Below are 20,736 nucleotides of genomic sequence, written 5' to 3'. Positions count from 1 at the left end.
TAACCTGTTCTTGCATCATACTCCTGTTTGACAGGACACGCTCACACACGTAATTACGAGAATCTGAGCTCTTAAAGGAGCAGTTCAATCATAAGACCAAAATCTGAACTGATTCAAGTGAATCCAAACTGAACAAAGCAAATTAATCAACTCATTTTGAGTCCATCTGTAACACAAAAACAAGACCGACAGAAAGACACTGAGATTAACAGACACAGCACGACAGATTCGATCGGAGTGTGTGTAGAGCTGATCAGAGGTCAGTGTTTTACAGTGGCTGTACACACCTGTAATCCCACACAGTCTGAGCATGAGCTCTTTGTTCAGATTACACAACACTTTTTCTTTAGTTCCTTTCGTGAGCTCAGAGACTGATGGATTACAAAGAACAAATGGCGTACAGGCAAATGACATGCACAAGAGTTCTTTATGCAAAACACTGTGTGTTTGCATTTCCTCTTTCCCCTTTTGCATTAAACAATATTATGTCTTGTAAACAAGGTTGTTGTTGAAATATATGTTTGCTCGACCACCACTGAATTTCTTTAAAGGGGCCATCTTTGTCATCTTGTATGACATTTTATTTTTCCCCTAAAGCTGTAATTTAATGCAAGTCAATATTCCTTGCACCAAAAACATATTAAATGAAATCTCTGTCATCATTTACTCAATACTCATCATTTTATTTTAAAACAGCAAAGAAAAATCAGTTTTCTGTGATATGACCCCATTATGGGGAACAATGAAAGAGGAGTGATCTTCTCATAATAGATGGACTTGAGCAAGCGTGCACCAGTACCAGGCACAGCACAACACTGATCTCTCTAATTCTCTTTCTCTAATCTGACAGCAACAAGCACGAGACTGAAATCTCAGAACAGTGCTCAGTTCAACAGGTTTTATTACAAAACCTCACATCAAATTCTGCTTTAAAAATAAGCAAAATACTAGTGGAGTTAGACAATGTAAAGTCTGCTTCACAGGATAACACAGCTCAAATGTGGTTTCTGTATAGAATAAACATAGATTTGCTAAATATTAGTGGTCAAATGATATGGAGGGGTTTTGGTTACAGCTGCTGAGTGTGACAGTAAATTTGGCATCTTCTCCACCACTCTACTTTTTTTGGAAAAATCATTCAAATGATTTTTTGTAAGTGAAAACAATATTTGCTGTGGTCTCCCATTCAATGCTGTCAAAGTTTACCCTGCAATCATCCAAAACCCGGAGTGTGAATAAGTTATATTGGTTACTTCCACAATACAAGGATAAAAATGCACTATAATAGCACCAATTCGAGTAACATTAAATGTTTCCCAAAGTCTAAGTGGGAGGTTGACTAATTGAAAGAACTAGTACCCACGTAGGTTGCATACTCGGGCATTAAATCTCTTAAACTCCCATCCTCTGCAATATTAATCAGCCAGCAGACTGAGGCTATCCACTTTGTTACAGCAATCTTGATGCTGAGTTCATGATTTGCATCAGGGTGTGAAGCAGCTCTCTGAACTCCCCTTGAAAAACACTTGCAGACAAAAACATCTCATTCTGCGTTTTGAGGATAGTTAAGACTTTACGTGTTTCTGTGGTAATTAAAATGCACCTTACTTAGGTGGAAAAATTATTGATTTCTGTCACAAGTTCCATCTAGGCTTGTTAGAGTTGATAGAGTTAAGAGCTCCATTCTCCATAATTGTATCACCGACACGGGATAACTGCTGTGTGTTTGTGGTGTGTGCGGTAATGACTCCAGGCGGACACATCATAAAGGTTCTGTCCTTACAACCAGTGTTTACGCTGGTAAATGCGTTAATCACGATTAAGAAAAATTAACATGTTAAACATTTATTGGATGCATTAACGCGTTCATTTTGACAGCTCTACAAAAAAAACACGAATTATCCATTTACTGGTCAGTTTTGGAAATGGAAGTGCAACGTAGTGCAGCGTAGTTCTAGCGGGAAGACTAGCAGCTGTACATCATCACTTCATTAGCTGGGCAATTCCTAGCCAATCGCATGTAACCCATTGCATCATAAGTCTGCTCACAATCTATCACATTGCTGTTTCAGTGCACTAAAACGCAGGCAACCTCCGCCACCCCACCACCACCAGCTGAGCCCTGTCCCGCGGGGGGGTAGGCTCCTCGCCCCTGCCTCCTATCTCCGGCAGGACATGACGGTTCCGGGCACAACTCCCTCGGACCGCCGGACGGGGCCTACGCCAAAGAGAGAGACATTACCTTCTGTTTTACATTGATCAAATAAATGGCATCTTAAACCTCACTCAAGCCTGCGTGTCTGACAGTTATGTTAATTTGGGCACATTTATGCACCGATACTGATTACCTTAAAATGCGGAAATAGAGGTCCATCAATATTCTATTTATATTGGCCTTTTCAACAGTTCTCTTACGAGAGGTTCTCTCGTATTGCGTAAGCTAGCTTACGCTACGGGAAAGATTCATCTTTTCTGAGATATTGAAGCCAAAAAATTATCCTTAATTTTTGTATCCATTGTCAACGCAGTGCGGCAGCTGCAGACCTTGAGCGGGCTAGCTAGCGAGCTCATAGGTTGCTCTGCGGCAACTGCTGCAGCCTATAGACGAGCTTGGGCGAACTCGCATCCAATGAGAGGCGTCCGCGCGCTCACTGCATCAAAGCCCGCCAAAATGGGCGTGACTAGAGTGCATATAAGCGTAGTTCGTAGGCTGGAACCCTGATTTTCATCTCTTCAGCGAAGCTCTTCGCATCGCTGACCTGGAAGCCGCGTCGCCGTTCGAGGGGCATCAAGCAAGCGTGGACAGCGCTAGAAGAAGCCGGCCGTCTCAGCCACCTTCAGCCATCCTGCGAGCTACGCCATCCGACGACGTATCCTTTTATTCAGCAAGCTAGTTCTCACGAACTATTCACAAAAGAGTACGAGCGTCTTTTTCAAGATGCCTCGCTCCACTTGCGCCTCATGTCGCGCCCTTCTCAGCACAGGAGACCGCCACATCATCTGCGCTCTCTGCCTGGGACTGGGGCACGCAGAGCTCGCCCTCACTGAGGGCGGATGCGATTTCTGCGAGGAGCTACCGATGTCGACCCTGCGGGCTCGACTCGAAGCGCTCAAAGCAGAAACCGCCGCGCCGCCTTACCTTCAGCCGCGCAGGAAGAAGCGCCGCTCACAAAGGCTGCCGGAAACTGTGGTTGAAGCGACTGCCTCGCCGGAGCCTCTCCCTCGAGCATCGCTTTCACCCTCCCCGCCCCCCGGGACGCGCAGTTGCCGCCGAGCGGCCGCACTGCTGCCATCTCGGATGACGAGGCGGAGGATAAGGGCCGCTGTTCCATCATGGCTTCGGACAGCGAGGAGTGGTCAGGCTCCCAAGCCTCCTCCTCGGCCCAGGAATCCAGCAGGACCCGCGCCGGAGTCGAAGGGGAGTTAACACGCCTCCTCACACAGGCCGTCGACCGCCTCGGGCTCGAGTGGTCACCGCCCCCTGAGCAGGCACCCAACAGACTCGACGGCTGCTTTCTTCAAAGCCATCGCCGCTCTACACCCGCGGCCCGGGCCGCTCCCTTCCTGCCGGAATTACATACGGAGCTTGCAAAGTCGTGGAACGCTCCTTTTTCAGCCAGGACCCGTTCCCACGTCTCCACCTCTCTCGCGTCGGTGGACGGCGCCACTGAGAGAGGCTACTCCTCCATCCCCCCGGTCGAGGACTCGGTAGCAGCACACCTTTGTCCGCCCTCCGCGAGATGGCGTTCCAAGCCTGTGCTCCCGTCTAAGGCCTGCAGAGCGACTTCCGCCTATGTTGGCCGCGCCTATTCCGCCGCCGGCCAAGCCGCATCTGCTCTGCACTCAATGGCCGTTTTACAGATCCTACAAGCAGACCTTCTTCGGGAGTGGGATGAGAAAGGCAGGCACCCAGAGGCTGTTACTGATCTACGAAGCGCGACAGACCTCGCCCTTCGCGCTACCAAAGCTGCAGCCCAAGCTCTAGGGAAGTGCATGGCCTCGCTGACTGTGACCGAGAGACACTTATGGCTAACACTAGCCGACATGGGAGAAGCAGAGCGCTCCACGTTCCTCAACGCACCGCTCTCTCCGACCGGTCTCTTCGGCTCCGCGGTGAGTGGCATTGTTGACCGCTTCTCAGAAGTCCAGAAAGCCACCCAAGCCATGAACCTCTTCCTGCCGCGTCGCGCTAGCTCCTCTGCAGGCCGCTCACGTGATCAGCCTCCTGCACGAGCCTCTTCACAGCGCCCAGTTCAACAAACTCAGACTTCTCAGCGTCGACAGGGCGGCCGCCCTCGATCGCGCTCAGACAGCCGCCGCAGACCGCCGCCCCCCGCGGGCCTCGATTTAAGGTAACGCTGAAACCAGAGCAACCGAAGTCTTCCTAACTTTGTTGAACAAACGACGGCTCAGTCCCGCCGCGGCCGGACCACCGTCAAAGCTTTGCCCCCTGTCAGTCCCCTTCTCTCAGGCTACTACAGTGGTGAATTTAGCAGCCAACAAGCCGGTGACACTGCCCGCTTGCCTGCACTCAAACGCCGTTTTCACGGCGACCCAAATAAATCTTGTAAAGAGCAAACATGTCTTATGTGTAGAAAAAGTGCCCACAACCCAGTGTTCGCCCCTACACACAAGCATAACACATCCCGTGCCCCTATCAGAGCACGCTCTCATAAAGCGGTTACGAACCGCTCGAGCGTCAGAGTCAATGAAGGCGCCCACAAATGCGTGCGCGCGCCCATTCTCTGCCCGCTCTGTCACACGACCAGCCCTATGTGTAGAAAATGTGCCCACAATCCAGTGTTCACTTCTGCACACAAGCACTGCATGTCTCGTGTCCCCACCAGAGCACGCTCACATAAAGCGGTTACGAACCGCTCGAGCGTCAGAGTCAATGAAGGCGCCCACAAATGCGTGCGCGCGCCCATTCTCTGCCCGCTCTGTTACACGGCCAGCAAACATTCCTCTGTGTGTAAGTCCCGTGCCCATGACTATGCTTGCGCATCACGTAACAGATGTGACTCTTTCCCCATTCATTCCAATCGGGAAGTCACTCACAAAACAGCCTGTTCATGCTGTCTGCGAGCAATCATGCATGAACACACTAAACGCGCTCACACATTTTGTTCAGCGCTCTGTGTGCGGCAATCAGAGCGAATTGGCCATTCACCCTCTAGCGTTACGCTTCAAAGCGTGGGAAGCTATTCCAGGGATATCCAAGTGGGTGTTAAGCACAATACAACAGGGCTATTTGCTACAGTTCGATCGCCGCCCTCCTCGCTTCAGAGCGCGGCTCGAAACCACTGTGAACACGGAAGCAGCGTGCATGCTTCGTTCAGAAATAGCAAGCCTTCTGTGCAAAAGGGCCATAGAAAAAGTGCCACCCTCTCTGAGCGAGTCGGGGCTTTACAGCCGTTATTTTCTTGTTCCCAAGAAAGACGGCGGCCTCAGACCCATATTAGATCTCAGGGTTTTGAACAAGGTGCTTGCAAAAAGACCGTTCAAAATGCTTACAATCAGGAAACTCCTCGCGCATGTGCGCCAGGGGGACTGGTTTATTTCTCTCGATCTGAAAGATGCATACTTTCAGATTCAGATAAATCCCCGTCACAGGCCATTCTTGAGATTCGCCTTCGACGGCCAGGTTTATCAATACACCGTCCTTCCGTTCGGCCTGTCCTTAGCACCCCGTACTTTCACGAAGTGCATGGATGCGGCGCTCGCACCCCTGCGGAGTCAGGGTTTGCGAATTCTGAACTATTTGGACGACTGGCTGATTATGGCTCAGTCACATATGGAGCTTCTGTCTCACAGAGCAGTTCTCCTCAGCCATCTGAACAGTTTGGGTCTTGCAGTCAATTGGACCAAGAGCTCACTACAGCCCAGTCAGACCATTTCCTTCCTGGGAATAGAACTAGACTCCGTGGCAATGACGGCTCGCTTATCTACACAGCGCGCACGCCGTGTTCAGCGACTAGCCGCATCTTTTCAGATGAACAGCCTCACGCCTCTGAAGAAATTCCAGAGAGTGCTAGGTTACATGGCCTCAGCCGCAGCAGTACTTCAGCTGGGTTTACTGCACATGCGCCCGCTTCAGCATTGGCTAAACACCCGCGCGTCTCGCCGGGCTTGGGCCACAGGCCGCCAGCCCATCAAGGTGACTCAGACCTGTATATCAGCTCTGCAGCCCTGGACAGTGGCCGAATGGTATCAGCGGGGAGTGACAATGGGAGCTGTATCTCGCCGAAAAGTCATCTCGACAGACGCGTCCAACACGGGTTGGGGCGCGGTCTGCGAGGGCTCTCCGGTTTTCGGCCTATGGTCAGTTCAGGAAAAGCTCCTTCACATAAATTGTCTGGAAATGATAGCGGTCGAGTACGCGCTCGTGCGCTTTCTCCCGGTCATTCAGGGTCACCACGTCCTGGTCCGTTCGGACAACAGATCTGTGGTATCCTACCTAAACCGTCAGGGCGGTGTCAGATCCAGGAACCTCTTCCATCTGACGAAACGCATACTGAGTTGGTCCCAGTGCCACCTGCGCTCGCTGAGGGCGACGCACGTGCCAGGCCACCTGAACGACGGCCCGGACAGACTGTCCAGAGACAATATTCCCCCAGGGGAATGGTCCCTGCACGCTCAAACAGTCCAGACGTTATGGCACCTATTCGGCAGAGCAGAGATAGACCTCTTTGCGTCCAAAGAGAACTCTCACTGCCCAATATTTTTCTCGAAAAGCGAGGACGCGCTGGCCCAGGACTGGCCCAGACGCCCGCTTTACGCCTTCCCTCCCGTCTCGCTATTGCCACAGGTAATGCAGAGGATCAGGGAAACGCGTCACTCGGTGCTCCTCATAGCCCCGCGTTGGGAGAATCAGACATGGTTCCCGGAGCTTACGCAGCTGTCACTGACAGCGCCGTGGCCCATCCCAGTGAGAGCAGATCTCCTCTCTCAAGCTCGCGGCACAATCTGGCATCCCCACCCAGAGCGCTGGGCGCTGCATGCGTGGGTGATCAACGACTACCCGTCGCTCTGCCAGAAGGAGTAATAAACACCATCATACACGCTAGAGCCCCTTCCACGAGAAGACTCTATGCGTCAAAATGGTCTGTGTTCTCAAAATGGTGCACCGACAGAGACCTGGACCCGCGGACATGTGGGGTGTCGTCGCTGCTCGTATTTCTACAAGAGCTGCTGGATAAGGGCAGATCCCCATCCACGCTCAAAGTGTATGTGGCGGCCGTTGCGGCGTTCGCTGAACCCCTGCACGGCCAGTCATGGGGTAAAAACGAGCTGGTCATCCGCTTCCTCAGGGGAGCTAGAAGGATGAACCCCCGCGCCCCCCATCGGTTCCTATCTGGGATCTTTCTATAGTTCTCGAAACTATGAAAGCCCCCCTTTCGAACCACTTCAATCCGTGGATTTGAAATACCTTTCACTCAAAACCGTTTTTCTGACTGCCCTGTCATCAGTCAAACGTGTGGGAGACCTTCACGCGCTGTCTGTCAGCGCTGCGTGTCTTGAGTTTGGACCAAGTGACTCCAAGGTCATTTTAAAGCCTAGACACGGCTATGTTCCCAAGGTGATCGGTACTCCTTTCAGAGCACAGGTCATTTCCCTATCGGCGCTGCCAGCACCCGATAGCGAACGCGACGCCAATCTCCTTTGCCCGGTCAGAGCACTGAGATTGTATACTGCGCGCTCCGCTGCTTTCAGACGCTCTGAGCAGCTTTTCGTTTCGTTCGGAGGGCGCACCAAAGGTCTCGCCGCCTCGAAACAGACACTATCTAGATGGATAGTGGACGCTATTGCTGCTGCATACGCGTCAAAAGACCTGCCATGCCCGTTGGGCATTAGGGCTCACTCCACTAGAGGCATGGCATCCTCGTGGGCATGGTCCAGCGGGATTTCCATTCACGACATATGTGTGGCAGCGGGATGGACTTCCCCTCCACCTTTGTCAGATTTTACAATATGGAAGTGCCCGCTCTGCAGGCAAAACTACTAGCGGTTTAATACGCTACAGCTCCCCTGGTGAGCTGCACTGATGGGACACATTCCACACAGACCGGCACCGCCGCTCTGTCGTTCCCTTCCCACTATGTGCTTATGTATTACACAATCAATGACCCGCATTCTTGCCGGCCAAATATTATTTCCCCACTCATAAGGGCTCCCCCGGGTCCCCCCTTAATTCCCTGGGGCTCATACAGTGGATGCTTGGCGCGCACGGCGTTGACAATGGGTTCCCGTAGCGTAAGCTAGCTTACGCAATACGAGAGAACCTCTCGTAAGAGAACGTATCGGTTACCTAACGTAACCTCGGTTCTCTCTAGATGAGGGAACGAGTATTGCGTAGCCGGCCGTGCTCGCGCCACGAGCGACTTTTCGCTTCAGTCAATGAAAACCAGGGTTCCAGCCTACGAACTACGCTTATATGCACTCTAGTCACGCCCATTTTGGCGGGCTTTGATGCAGTGAGCGCGCGGACGCCTCTCATTGGATGCGAGTTCGCCCAAGCTCGTCTATAGGCTGCAGCAGTTGCCACAGAGCAACCTATGAGCTCGCTAGCTAGCCCGCTCAAGGTCTGCAGCTGCCGCACTGCGTTGACAATGGATACAAAAATTAAGGATAATTTTTTGGCTTCAATATCTCAGAAAAGATTAATCTTTCCCGTAGCGTAAGCTAGCTTACGCAATACTCGTTCCCTCATCTAGAGAGAACCGAGGTTACGTTAGGTAACCGATACGTTTTATTTATGGAGACAGAGGACAAGACATGATGAGGAATAGAGGGCGGAATAGATTCAAGAAATGCACCAAGGTTAGGGCTTAGGGATGCAAAATCTTTATCGTGCAAATACGGGATGCTTGATCACTTTGAGCGGTTAAATACGGGACGGGGGTCCCCCATGAAGCCTTTTGCCGCCCTAACGGGGCCGGGCAGAGACTTCCGCCTTGACAAACTCAGCTCTAAAATACGGGACAGTAGGTGTGCCATACTGGATATCTAGATTTTGGCTACTACAGGACATTGCCAACCCTATCATTGTAGATCAGAGCATTTTATCTTACCACTAGGCCACAGCTCTAACACTGACATAGTTAACATTCTGCTGGGAGAGACAAAGGCATGCTTTTATTTCTTTCAATTCAAACTTCTCGTTTCCTTCACCTTGTTTTGAAGCTTTATAATGTTCAGAAATCATAACACAGGCAGGAACTCTTTAAACTCTCAAGCCATGTGCACACTACTAAAACTCATCGGTTTTACTATGTTTATACCTCTAATCCACACTGGAACTTTCGAAAATGCTTTCTTCTACCACATTTTTTGGAAAACAAAGATATTAGGAAACTGAAAACTGAGCTTTTTAAATGAAAACAGATTAGTGAGGACACTGCCTCAGAATTCTAGAGGCCCAGTAGAGTTAGACAGGCAGAACGCTACAGCACAACATGTTTTTAAAGGGCATGAAGTGAATTGTTCTCATTCCATGAGTGACTTTCAGGAAAAAAATGCATTTCCTCATGCAGAACTTCTACTCTTTGTGTTAAGTCATAACAGAACAATGAAAGAGGAAGTTGAGCATTCATATACTGCCTGTACCATTCTGCACATTATTTCTGTGGTCAATGTGACTGTCTGGTTGTTTGTTCCTTATGCAAAACACTTATACATGTATGCCCCTGTTAACTTTGAGGGAAAATGTGGAGGTTTTCTATTGGTGTCATGCCATATTCTAACCCATGGAAATAACTTTGGCAGATGCTATTTGCACCCCAGTGAAAATAGTGTCAGATAATATTTGCACCCATATTTAAATACTAAAATACAGTATAGGCATCACTGCAGTGTGTTTATTGTGTTTATTTTGAGTCCCACAGACACACTATTTAACCCCTACCCCTAAACTTGGGATGATCTGGTGATCGATAATTTGGCTAATCGCATAAACCGATCGCTCATGTAGAAAAGTGGTCGCTCAAAAACGTGCAACTCTTTTAAACTTCAGCAGCGCTGTCAGGGCATAACAGAGAGTGGGGAATACTGGCATAGTGTTGTAAGACAACAAACTTGATTCAGCAGTTAAGAACGATGCAGTGGGAGAGGTATGGCGAATAAAGTTTGTGTACTGTACTGTTAATGTGTTACATGTACCAGGTCATTCAGTTTGTTTATGAATGAGAAGTCTCATGAATGCCTATCACTGTGCACGTCAAGTGATCTGTCTTGGTTGGACTTCGACTGCCAAGCACACAACTGGACGATGCTGTAATCAATCATGAGGGTGTACGCAACCTTAACTTTTAACATTGTTTCACAATGGGCCTGGGTAGCTCAGTGGTAAAGACGCTAGCTACCACCCCTGCAGTTCGCTAGTTCGAATCCAGGGCGTGCTTAGTGACTCCAGCCAGGTCTCCTAAGCAACCAAATTGGCCCGGTTGCTAGGGAGGTAGAGTCACACGGGGTAACCTCCTTGTGATCGCTATAATGTGGTTCTTGCTCTCATTGGGGCACGTGGTGAGTTGAGCATGGATGTCACAGTGGACGGTGTGAAGCCTCCACACATGCTATATATCCGTGACAATGCGCTCAACAATGGCCTGCACTTATATAGCACCTTTTTAACCTTAGCGGTTTTCAAAGCGCTTTACACTGTGACTCATCCACCCATTTTCACACACACACACACACACACACACACACACACACACACACACACAACCCAATGTCGGCCGAGCTGCAATGCAAGTCGCTAGCCTGCCATTGGGAGCAACTTCAGTGTCTTGCCCAAGGACACTTCGGCATGTGGAGTCATGTGGGCCATGAATCGAACCGCCAACCCTGCGATTAGTGGCCAACCCGCTCTACCACCTGAGCCACAGCCGCCCGATAAGATGTGTGGATTGATGGTCTCATACGCGGAGGCAGCTTAGATTCATCTTCCACCACCCGGATTGAGATACTACGCCACCACAAGGACTTAGAGCACATTGGGAATTGGGCATTCCAAATTGGAAGAATAAGGAGAAAAAAAAACACATTGTTTCACAATGCTGGCAGTGACAAAATTATATGAATTTGTGTATTTGACTCCTATTCCAAGTCCCGATCGTTTTCATGTTTTTGTACATGTAACGAAAACCTTGCAAGCAACACAGTCAAACTGTTTTATTATACTAATATTTTTTCCAGAACAAATCATTATTTTACAGGTCATTTAAGTATTTTCAAATTTTCCGTGACTTTTCCATGACTGGAAAACTGCCCTGAAGTTTTCCAGGATACGTGGGAACCCTGAAATAGACACTCTGAATAACTTTGGGGTGGTATTCCATTCAGTCCTTGATTAGTAATCCTACAAATATAGTTTGTTGATCTGTCTAGTCTTAACCATCAAAACATCAAGGGGGAAATAAATGCCACTAAAAATGCCACAAATGCCCCCACAATTTAAAATGCTTGAGCAAAAAATGCAGTCATAAGGAATTCTTCTGTTTTTTTATTTGTTTTAATCTGACATAGTTCTTAATATTCCAATGTTGTCCTAGTTCTATAGATAATGGCATAAAATAAGTTGATGCTGATAGAATTTCTAGGGTAATAAAAAATTCTCAAGCATGAACATTTTTATTAATTAATTGATTAAATTGAAGTCAACGGATGAGACAGAGAAAAATATGGTCTCATAAAAGGTAAAAAAAAAACAATGCTCCAGAAAATCGATTTCAGGAGTTAAAATTGCCCCTTAAGTAAGTTCATTTCTGACACGGATGTCAATTAACGTCATGTTATATGAACAAAACTATAAATAGTCAAAAAAAACAACATTTCTTTTTTTTTCTTTTTATTAGCAAGATAACTGATTTTCTTTCTAGGACACTAACCTTTGACTACACAATTTAGGGGCCGTTCAGACAGAACACGCCCTTGCTCTAAAAACAAAGTTGTACACAGGGCCAAGAAAAGAGCAGAATGCAGTTTTAGCTGCTGAAATTCTTTTTAACTTGACACGGGGTCTGTAAATCATGATGCTCCAGCATGAGTTCTTCAAGGAAGCAAAAATGTGTTAGGTGTGAACGGCCCCTTAATACACATAGTCATATCAACTCTTCAGTTCAAATTACTTGGTCTCAATGTGAGAAAAACATTTAAATTACATAATGATGTTAAAGTTGCACTCAGTAATTTTTTTTCCTCATTAAAAAAAGCTGTACTCCTTAAGAATCAGCAGCCATATCACCCCGCAGCTCTCGCCTGGTTGCCCACTAAGCAGGGTTGAGCCTGGCCAGTACCTGTATGGGAGACCTCTTGGGGAAAACTAAGGTTGCTTCTGGAAGTGGTATTAGGCAAGCCAGCAGGGGATGCTCACCCTGCAGTCTGTGTGGGTCCTAATGCCCCATTATAGTGACGGGGACACTATACTGTAAAAAAGCACCATGTCAAACTAAGGTCCTGACACTCTGTATAGTGTAGGGTTATAACCCTGGTGTCCTGGCTAAATCCCCCCATTGGCCCTTATCTATCATGGCCCCCTAATCATCTCCATCCCTTAACTGGCTACATCACTCTCCTCTCCACCAATAGCTGGTGTGTGGTGGGCGTTCTGGTGCACTATGGCTGCCGTCGCATCATCCAGGTGGATGCTGCACACTGGTGGTGGTTGAGGAGATTCCCCCTATACTATGTAAAGAGCTTTGAGTGCCTAGAAAAGTGCTATATAAATGTAAGGAATTATTATTTGTAGTAGTAATTTTACTATATTATCAAAGTATTGTAATGTTACAAGAACAGTTAATTAACCATACCTACATGATGAGTTACAACAGAATAGCCGAAAGGTTTCGCTGGACTGTGGTTCCACAAGAGTCTTAAACATTGCTTTTTCTCATTAGAGAGGCCATACAGCTGAGTCATAACATGTTAAATAGATCTAACATACTAACAGTAGCCTACCATACTGCCATTAATTGAATAAAGATGAATTCCTGATATCTGAGACCTTCACTGCTGTGTTCACAGAGCGAGAGAGAAAAGATACTTGGTCTAAGTCCACATAGAAGGACTTATGGTGTTGGGAGGCTAAACATATGGCACAATTATCTGGAGAAGCTTTGGTAAGAGATACAGTTGTAAAGTCACAAAAACAGACTTAGTTCTGTCAGAGTAAGAATTACGAGATTCATTTTGAGCTTTCTCTCAGTCTTTGAGGTGAAATAAATATCGATAGCACAAAGGATAACAGACTGCATTTAATGTGTCTAACAGCTCAGTCATGGAAACAGAGGAATTTCAGGCTGGAAAAACAGTGAAAGCTTTGTTTATCCATGAGCAAATTCTCAGAGAAACAGGAGCATGCAAAGACTATATACATGTGTAGCTTTAAACTTTCAGCTTAAAATCTTGCATAACTGAACTCAAACTCTTGTGTAAAATTTCTAGTACGCTCTGTTCCAAAAATCTACTAACCTGACTCGTTGCCTATTGCCTCCATTTGTTGCTGCCGTCAATTCAAAAAGGGTCCATCATGTGAATCGCACAAAAGACTCGACTCACAGTTTATTTTAACAGAGTTTGGCGTTAGCATGTTGCTAAGCTAACAACACAATGCTATTAAGCCCAAAGTATACCTCAGTACAGAACGCGTGACGCACATTTCAACATCAGCAGAGCGCTAGAGATTTGAACTTGTTAAAGGTGCAATATGTAAAAATTTTCATGTAATATTCACCTTTTTTTGCCAATGTGTGAATGGCTTGTAGCGCAACTTAAAAAAATAGCCCTTCCCGGACATCCTAGGTTGCCTATTAAAGCCTATAGACTGATTTTCATGTGAAGGGAGCGGGTCACTTTTGCCGGGAAAATCCAAAAGATGTGACTTTTATGCGTGCTCTCGAGAGCCTTCTTCAGTAATAGGTTCTCTCCCGCTATTCAACAGCGAAGACAAACTGCAACACTAGGTAACGTTATCTTAGAGATGGAATCAAGCAAACATCCGGCTCCCAGCACAACACCGACTCCCACACAAACTCAAGCCAAAAAAACAAATCCCGTCTGGCTAAGTAGAAACATGATCGTGCTTGAGCGAAAACTAGAGTGAACATCGGCAGGGAATTTGATTCCTGGAGGGAACTTCGTTCGGTATTGGGGATCAAAACAGACCCTGAATTGGCGTTCTTCTTATACATAACTGCAAAGCATGTGAAATATAGTGCCATAAGGCTTGATCTGTGTAATTTCAGCTAAACTACATTAACACATGAAATGAATGCTAGACAATGTTCAAGATAATGCAAAAAGCTCCATTCATTAGTGTAATGTAACTTGGTTATACAGAGAATATTTACAATCTATTATTATAAAACAATAGCGCATCGATATATCAAAATAACAGTTGTGATGGAATCGCATCAATACTGAATCGTGTCAACATATTTATAATGTTCAGTCTATTTTATAAACAACTACTGTCATCACCCACCAAATTTAGCTAACAGCTATTGATAACGCTGGCTAGCTAGCTGACGCCGATATAGGCTATCGTATAAATGCAGTCAATGTATCATGCAAAGAAACGAGATTTCTTAAAAGTCTGGCATAGTCAGACCTGTATCCACACTTTGTTTTAGCCCTGTTCCAGCACTGGAGAGTCAAATATAATTTACAGTCTCAAAGTTTGTAGTAAAATAATCATAACTATGTAATTTTAATTATACTACCACATCTGTCAGCACGATGCCGGTGAATCACGTTCAGCTTCTTTGTAAGTTACTTCACTGTTTTGGACTATGCTCGCGTGGAGTGTGTGCACGAGCAACAGGTAACTGCTGCAGTTCACTTAACGGCCACAGGTGTCATTAATAACAAGAGTTTCTGAATCTTACATACTGCACCTTTAACAAAGTCAACAAAAGTTAGAGAGCATGTACAATATTAAAAGAAGAGTTTACTTTCAGTGGCTGAAGTTGAAGAAACACCCATAAAGACGACCTCAAATCTAACACACAAGGACTAAAAGCAACAGAATTCGTAATTTTCTGCAGCTCTCTAAGTTTTGGAAACATAGCTAATGTCTTCCAGTGATATAAAAGATATATGCTTTTCTGCTACAGACAGCTGTGTGTTGTTTAGGACAGGTGAGGAACAATCCTACACTGTCCTGTTCATCCACACGTATGTAAGACACGAGCATGATGTAAAAACCCACCTCACTTCCTGTCAGTTCTCAAAAGATGGAGATGAATTCAAGGTCTTGCCCTGACATGTTATTCCTCTTTATTTCAAAACTAAAAGCAACAAGAATCATTCCAAAATACACTGCACGACTACTCTGTTGCGTACGTGTGTGTATTACTCAAATATCTGGCAATAAAACCAGACCAACACCCAGATCAACAGAAAACTTCATGACTACCATACACGCACAGCCTGAGGCCTGGAACGCCTTTTGTTTTTACTCTTATTTTTTTTAATAATTCTCTCCGTATTAGCTCAGATGATACTGCAGATAGGATTTGAGAGAAGTTATGCAGTATTATCCAAACTGCTTTAGTGAAATCCAAATATTTTTGTACCCTTTAAATCAGAGAGAGGGTCCAGGTCAAGTGTCTTGCATTCCCACAGCAGGTTTGACTACAGCCCATTGGCTCGGACACAAAAACGGCATACGGAGCGTGCTCAGAAAGAGCTGTTATTATTTCCCAGGGTCATGTGTTGTTTTTGTCCATTTATTGGTTTCCTTTGATCTCTCCTTGGGCTGTCGTGCAGCTCATGAGAGAAACAGATGCTCACATTTCATGGATCATGGAGGCTGATCTTAGATCAGTGTGATCCCTATGATAGAAATGCTTCACAAATACTTCACTGTCCCTTTATGAGCTATAATCAGTTCCTTGGCAGATGCTTTCTTACCAAAGCACAGATGTATATTACTAGTACAGCACTACTATAACAGGTACTGTAGAAGTATTGCTAAAGGCCAAAGTCAACACAAGCATTATCAATAAACAAACTGAAGTAGACATGGAAACAAAATCAACCATGTTTACTTTCCTAATAAATGTTTCTGTTCTTAAGGCCATTGTCAACTTTGGTTTTCAGCATGCCGGTATGTCATCTGTGCATCAGCACAGAACATGTGGACTGTCTGCGTGCTGACCAGTTTTACAAGATGGGACTGTCCGCGTCAATGGCAAGTCATAGTGCGCATGCGTCACACGTCTCTGTACGGGCTCGCGGTCAAAAGAGTATACTTTGAAAGGATAGTACGTTGGACTGTGCGTGAGAAGAAACAGCAAGCAGAAAAACAAAGCCTAGCCTTTATTGTGTAGGATGCATTTCCTTCTAAATTAATTTTCTTTTTTGCTGGTGAAACCAAGGCTGCATAGGCAGGAAAAAATTATATAGACCAATAATATCACAGCCTAACGATCATGATCCAATCAAATCCCTCTACTTTAAATTCCGCTTACTTTACTGAATATTCAGGGGATCAGATTTATATTTTCTCCCGGCTGATGCAAACTCCGGCACGGGGACGCTCGTCACTCGCGTGCGTTTGCTGCAGCTAGATTATAACGTGATGGCTTGCGACATAGTGAATCATAATATATGTGTCACATTCTCTGTGTGTATCTTTTCATGAAGAAAATCGTCAATACGCAGCTCTATTAAGAAGAGAAAGTTTGTTTTTGTGCGAGTTAAAGATGAATCGAACTGAACATAAAGGTGAGAGAGTGTAGTCTTAGCCCATTATACACTGCAACAAAATGTGTTTTTGATTATTCTTTTTTGGCTTGTTTTCCAAAATAATATCTAAAACTCATTTAAAACGGCGTACATGTATGTAGATTTACCAGATAAAGATTTTTGTGGGTATATATTTCACCAGATGAGGTTTATTAATAAGGAATTTTATTTTTATTTTTTTAAATATATTTAAATAAATACAAATAAAATATCAGCAACTATCTGCATATATTTTTTCCGATAACCAATGAGCAACTATCGGTACCAATTAATTGATAAAAAAAAAAAACTATATACCAGTCTATCTCTAGTTACAAGGCCAAAACTATTTTCTGAATTTCAATCTAGCAGCTCCATGATGTAATCTTAAATAATCTTAAAATGAAAAACAATACTTCTCCCAGATAGCAACAGTTATTGAATTAAGATATATGATAAGATATGAGGTCTGACAAGAAATGCTGAAAGTCCAGTCAGCAGGAAACATTTTGAGAAGAAAATGTAACAAATAATATGTAAAAAATGTTATGAAATTCAATTGGACTAACATACTTATGGCATTTTTCCACTGCACGTTACGGTTTGACTTGACTCTACTCTCTTTACTTTTTTGAGCTTGCTGTTCCACTGCTGTTCAGTGCAGCCTCAACTAGGGCTGGGGCGGTATGGATTTTTTCTAACCGCGGTTAAAAAGCAAGATATTACCGCGGTATAGCGGTAAACCGCATTAAATACATTACATTGGATCAGAGAAGTCCCCCGACAGACTTTGGCGCACACATCAGAAGTCGCTTTTGATAGACAGACTTTATTGTCACCTACATCCGAAGAAAAAAAACGAGCACAATTTTAAATAGTCAAATTTTCATCAAGCAGTAATTTGGCATGAACTAATCACTGTATAGATTTCCTTATTTAAGATTATTCTCAGATACATTCGCATTGAAGATGGGTCAGACATGATTTTGACCACTTTATTAAGTTTTGTTTTGTAGAAAGCCTTTCTTTAACTTAAAATTGTATCTTAATTTTAATCACTGTTTCATTAACTAATTGCCTGGAATTAATAAATAAGAAGCAAATATAGCAGACATATAATCAGCAGCAGGACGTGGAAGCGCCGATGCGATCTCTTGCGCGTGAGCTCTCTCATAAATGAACCGAAACTCGGCGGCTAGGCCTACTGCCTCACAGACATGAGAAATAAATAGAAATCTTAAAATGCATTTTAAACAAAATTCAAAACAAAATGATAAAATTTTAGGCTACAGTAGCCTAGTAGTCAGGTTTGCCGATGTGCGTTACTATTTATTTATTTATTTTTATCCCTGTGCGCCAATCGGAAACGGACTTCACTGCTGATATTCTGGGGATACAACATAGCCAATAGGCTATAGCCTACTAGGGACTTTAGCCTTTAAAATATCTTTGCTGCATTGGATCAGTCTCCTTTCTAGAACAGCCAAGAGCTTTCTAGCCTCGCGGCAGCAGCGCCTTGCATCGCTCAGACCTTAAAACAGTCAGCGCCGCGGATGCGGTTTTGAAAATTTATCAAAAAATGTTGGTGCGGACAGATGAGTTTTGTGATGCGGTTACGGATTAAATAATAATAGCCCATCCGCGCATCTCTAATACAAAGGGAATGTTATTATGTGTCATGGAACATTGCGCTCCCCAACTCGCGAAAGGTCGGATTTGCTCCATATTTTGATAAGTTTTGTTTAGAAAACCTTGAATCCATGTAGGCTAATATCATTAGACATAATCCATATCATTAGAATCAATGAATCCATGTCATTAGACACAACGAATCCATGTCATTAGACACAACGTGCACACATGTGCAGGCCAATGTTTTTTTTGTTTTTGTTTTTTTGCGGTGACGACGGTGACAAGCTCAGACCCGCGGTTGGAGTCACGTGACCGCGGTATTGCGGTAATGCGGTAACCGTCCCAGCCCTAGCCTCAACGTGGGCGGGATTATAGGCTGATCGTCATAGTTGCGCCGCCTCTACTGTCGTGACATCATCTTAAACGTGACACAAAACAATAAACAATAACACGACCGCTAGCTGTTAGCTACTAGCTCATTGTGCTGCATAAAGCAGTTGTTGCATGGTGAATTTACACAAGTGTAACAGTTAAATTGGCCTGGTTGTTTTAGAAGCTTAGCTGGTCAACTAAAGAAAGTGAAGCTTTCAAGCAGAGTATAGAGTTAACGTACCATCCTCCAGAGTCCTGGGCACTCTCCCTCCCATTGCACACTGGTCTAGATAGCGTCCATTTGGTCAAACCACATCCACTTTTCCTTGATGGTTCTGTAGTCACTTTTAAGTTTTTAAAAAATGTTCTCTACACTTTTGGTAGGTCTGGAGGTAGCCATGTGCGGCCAACAGCTGATACACTTCCTGAAAGACTTTTCCATTTTGCGTAGTTTTGTTCGGCGCTAACGAAAGGAACATCTGCACCTCGTTTACTGACCATGGTGTGGTTTTGCACACAGCCATTTCTTTTTACAATTCGATGGTCACGTGAACAAATGATACTGCTATCACTGTAGCTAACTTCAAAACTTGCGGGTTGATGTCACGTGTCGGAAATCCAGTGACGCTTGTAGTGACGATTCTCTCTGACCAATCAGTGATCTGCAGGGTTTTGACGTCACATTAAGTATCGGCTCAGCTGTAACCTCGACCGAGGTGGTTACTTAAAAAAGTACCAGGTACCAGGTACTATCCACAGTGGACCAAAGTCGAGTCGAACCGTGCAGTGGAAAAGCTCCATTAGATAAAGCAACTGTAGCTCGGCTTACATTTACGCATTTGGCAGACGCTTTTATCCAAAGTGACTTACAGTGCACTTATTACAGGGACAATCCCCCCGGAGCAACCTGGAGTGAAGTGCCTTGCTCAAGGACACAATGGTGGTGGCTGTGGAGATCGAACCAACAACCTTCTGATTACCAGTTATGTGCTTTAGTCCACTACGCCACCACCACTAATTGAATGGCAAGATCCATTGTGTCTGAACACGAACTGCAATAAAGTTATGACCGTTATAGGGTGTGGACGTGAGCAATCAGACTGGCCTGCTTTCAACACACACACACACACACACACACACACACACATCAGAAGGAGAAACTAAGGCAAATGTTTGCCCAAGGTGGTTATTAGATTAACACTAGTTAATTCTGCTGAATAACACAAGTTGAACTGCCCTCAGGTACACAATGGTGGCAGATAATTGGGAAAGTTTTAACTGGTCACTCCTAATTTTTAGAATAAATCTACAACCTTTGATTAGGCACTACAGATCCTGAACTATTTGGCTGCTACCTTGTCTTTCTAGCATGTAACACTCATGTGTCATGTGATTGATCACGAAACAACACATGCACACCTGTGTCGTAAGGATAATACACCTTTACACACGTTGCATGTTGGCAACTCCTGCTGTTGTCCTCCACAATCGACAGGGGCATTTCACAGTTTCTATGTATTTATATAGGACTTTTATGGACCTTGTTACAATTAACACAGCACTACAACACAAAATTGAGTGAAAAGATTAAACCCTACTGGTGATTATAATTTCAGGGTCTCTTTAAACATCAAAAAGGCTTAAAAGGCAATCAAGCCTGACGAAAGACACTGATTGGGCTACGCCTATCATCTAAAAATGGACATTGGACAAGGCATATTTGAGGGTTTTATAAGCTGATAATGATGAAAGATGTATAAATGTACGTGTGTAAATGTATAAATGTGCAGAGCTACATCAGCGTTAGATTGAATAACACGTCATACTTCACACCACACACAAAAGAATGAATAATACAAAAATCTGGGCCATGAACGACTTAACTCTTTCTTTTAACTACCTGTAAATGCCAAACGCAACCCATTTCCACTGTAAAATGACTCTGTACCTCACCTTTGGGAGTTCAGACATCAGCTGTGGATAAACAAAAACTCACCCCAGTCC

General features: G+C 45.0%; 1 protein-coding gene across 1 annotated transcript in view; it reads right to left on the bottom strand.

Annotated features, from left to right (window-relative positions):
* The window catches only part of LOC127640423 (sorting nexin-33-like), a 28,631-nt gene that overhangs the window by 5,144 nt on the left and 2,751 nt on the right, over positions 1 to 20,736 (bottom strand). The window lies entirely within an intron of this gene.

This window comes from Xyrauchen texanus, chromosome 49 (assembly GCF_025860055.1).
Source record: "Xyrauchen texanus isolate HMW12.3.18 chromosome 49, RBS_HiC_50CHRs, whole genome shotgun sequence".
Lineage (NCBI taxonomy): Eukaryota > Metazoa > Chordata > Actinopteri > Cypriniformes > Catostomidae > Xyrauchen > Xyrauchen texanus.
This window is presented reverse-complemented; position numbering and strand designations above follow the sequence as displayed.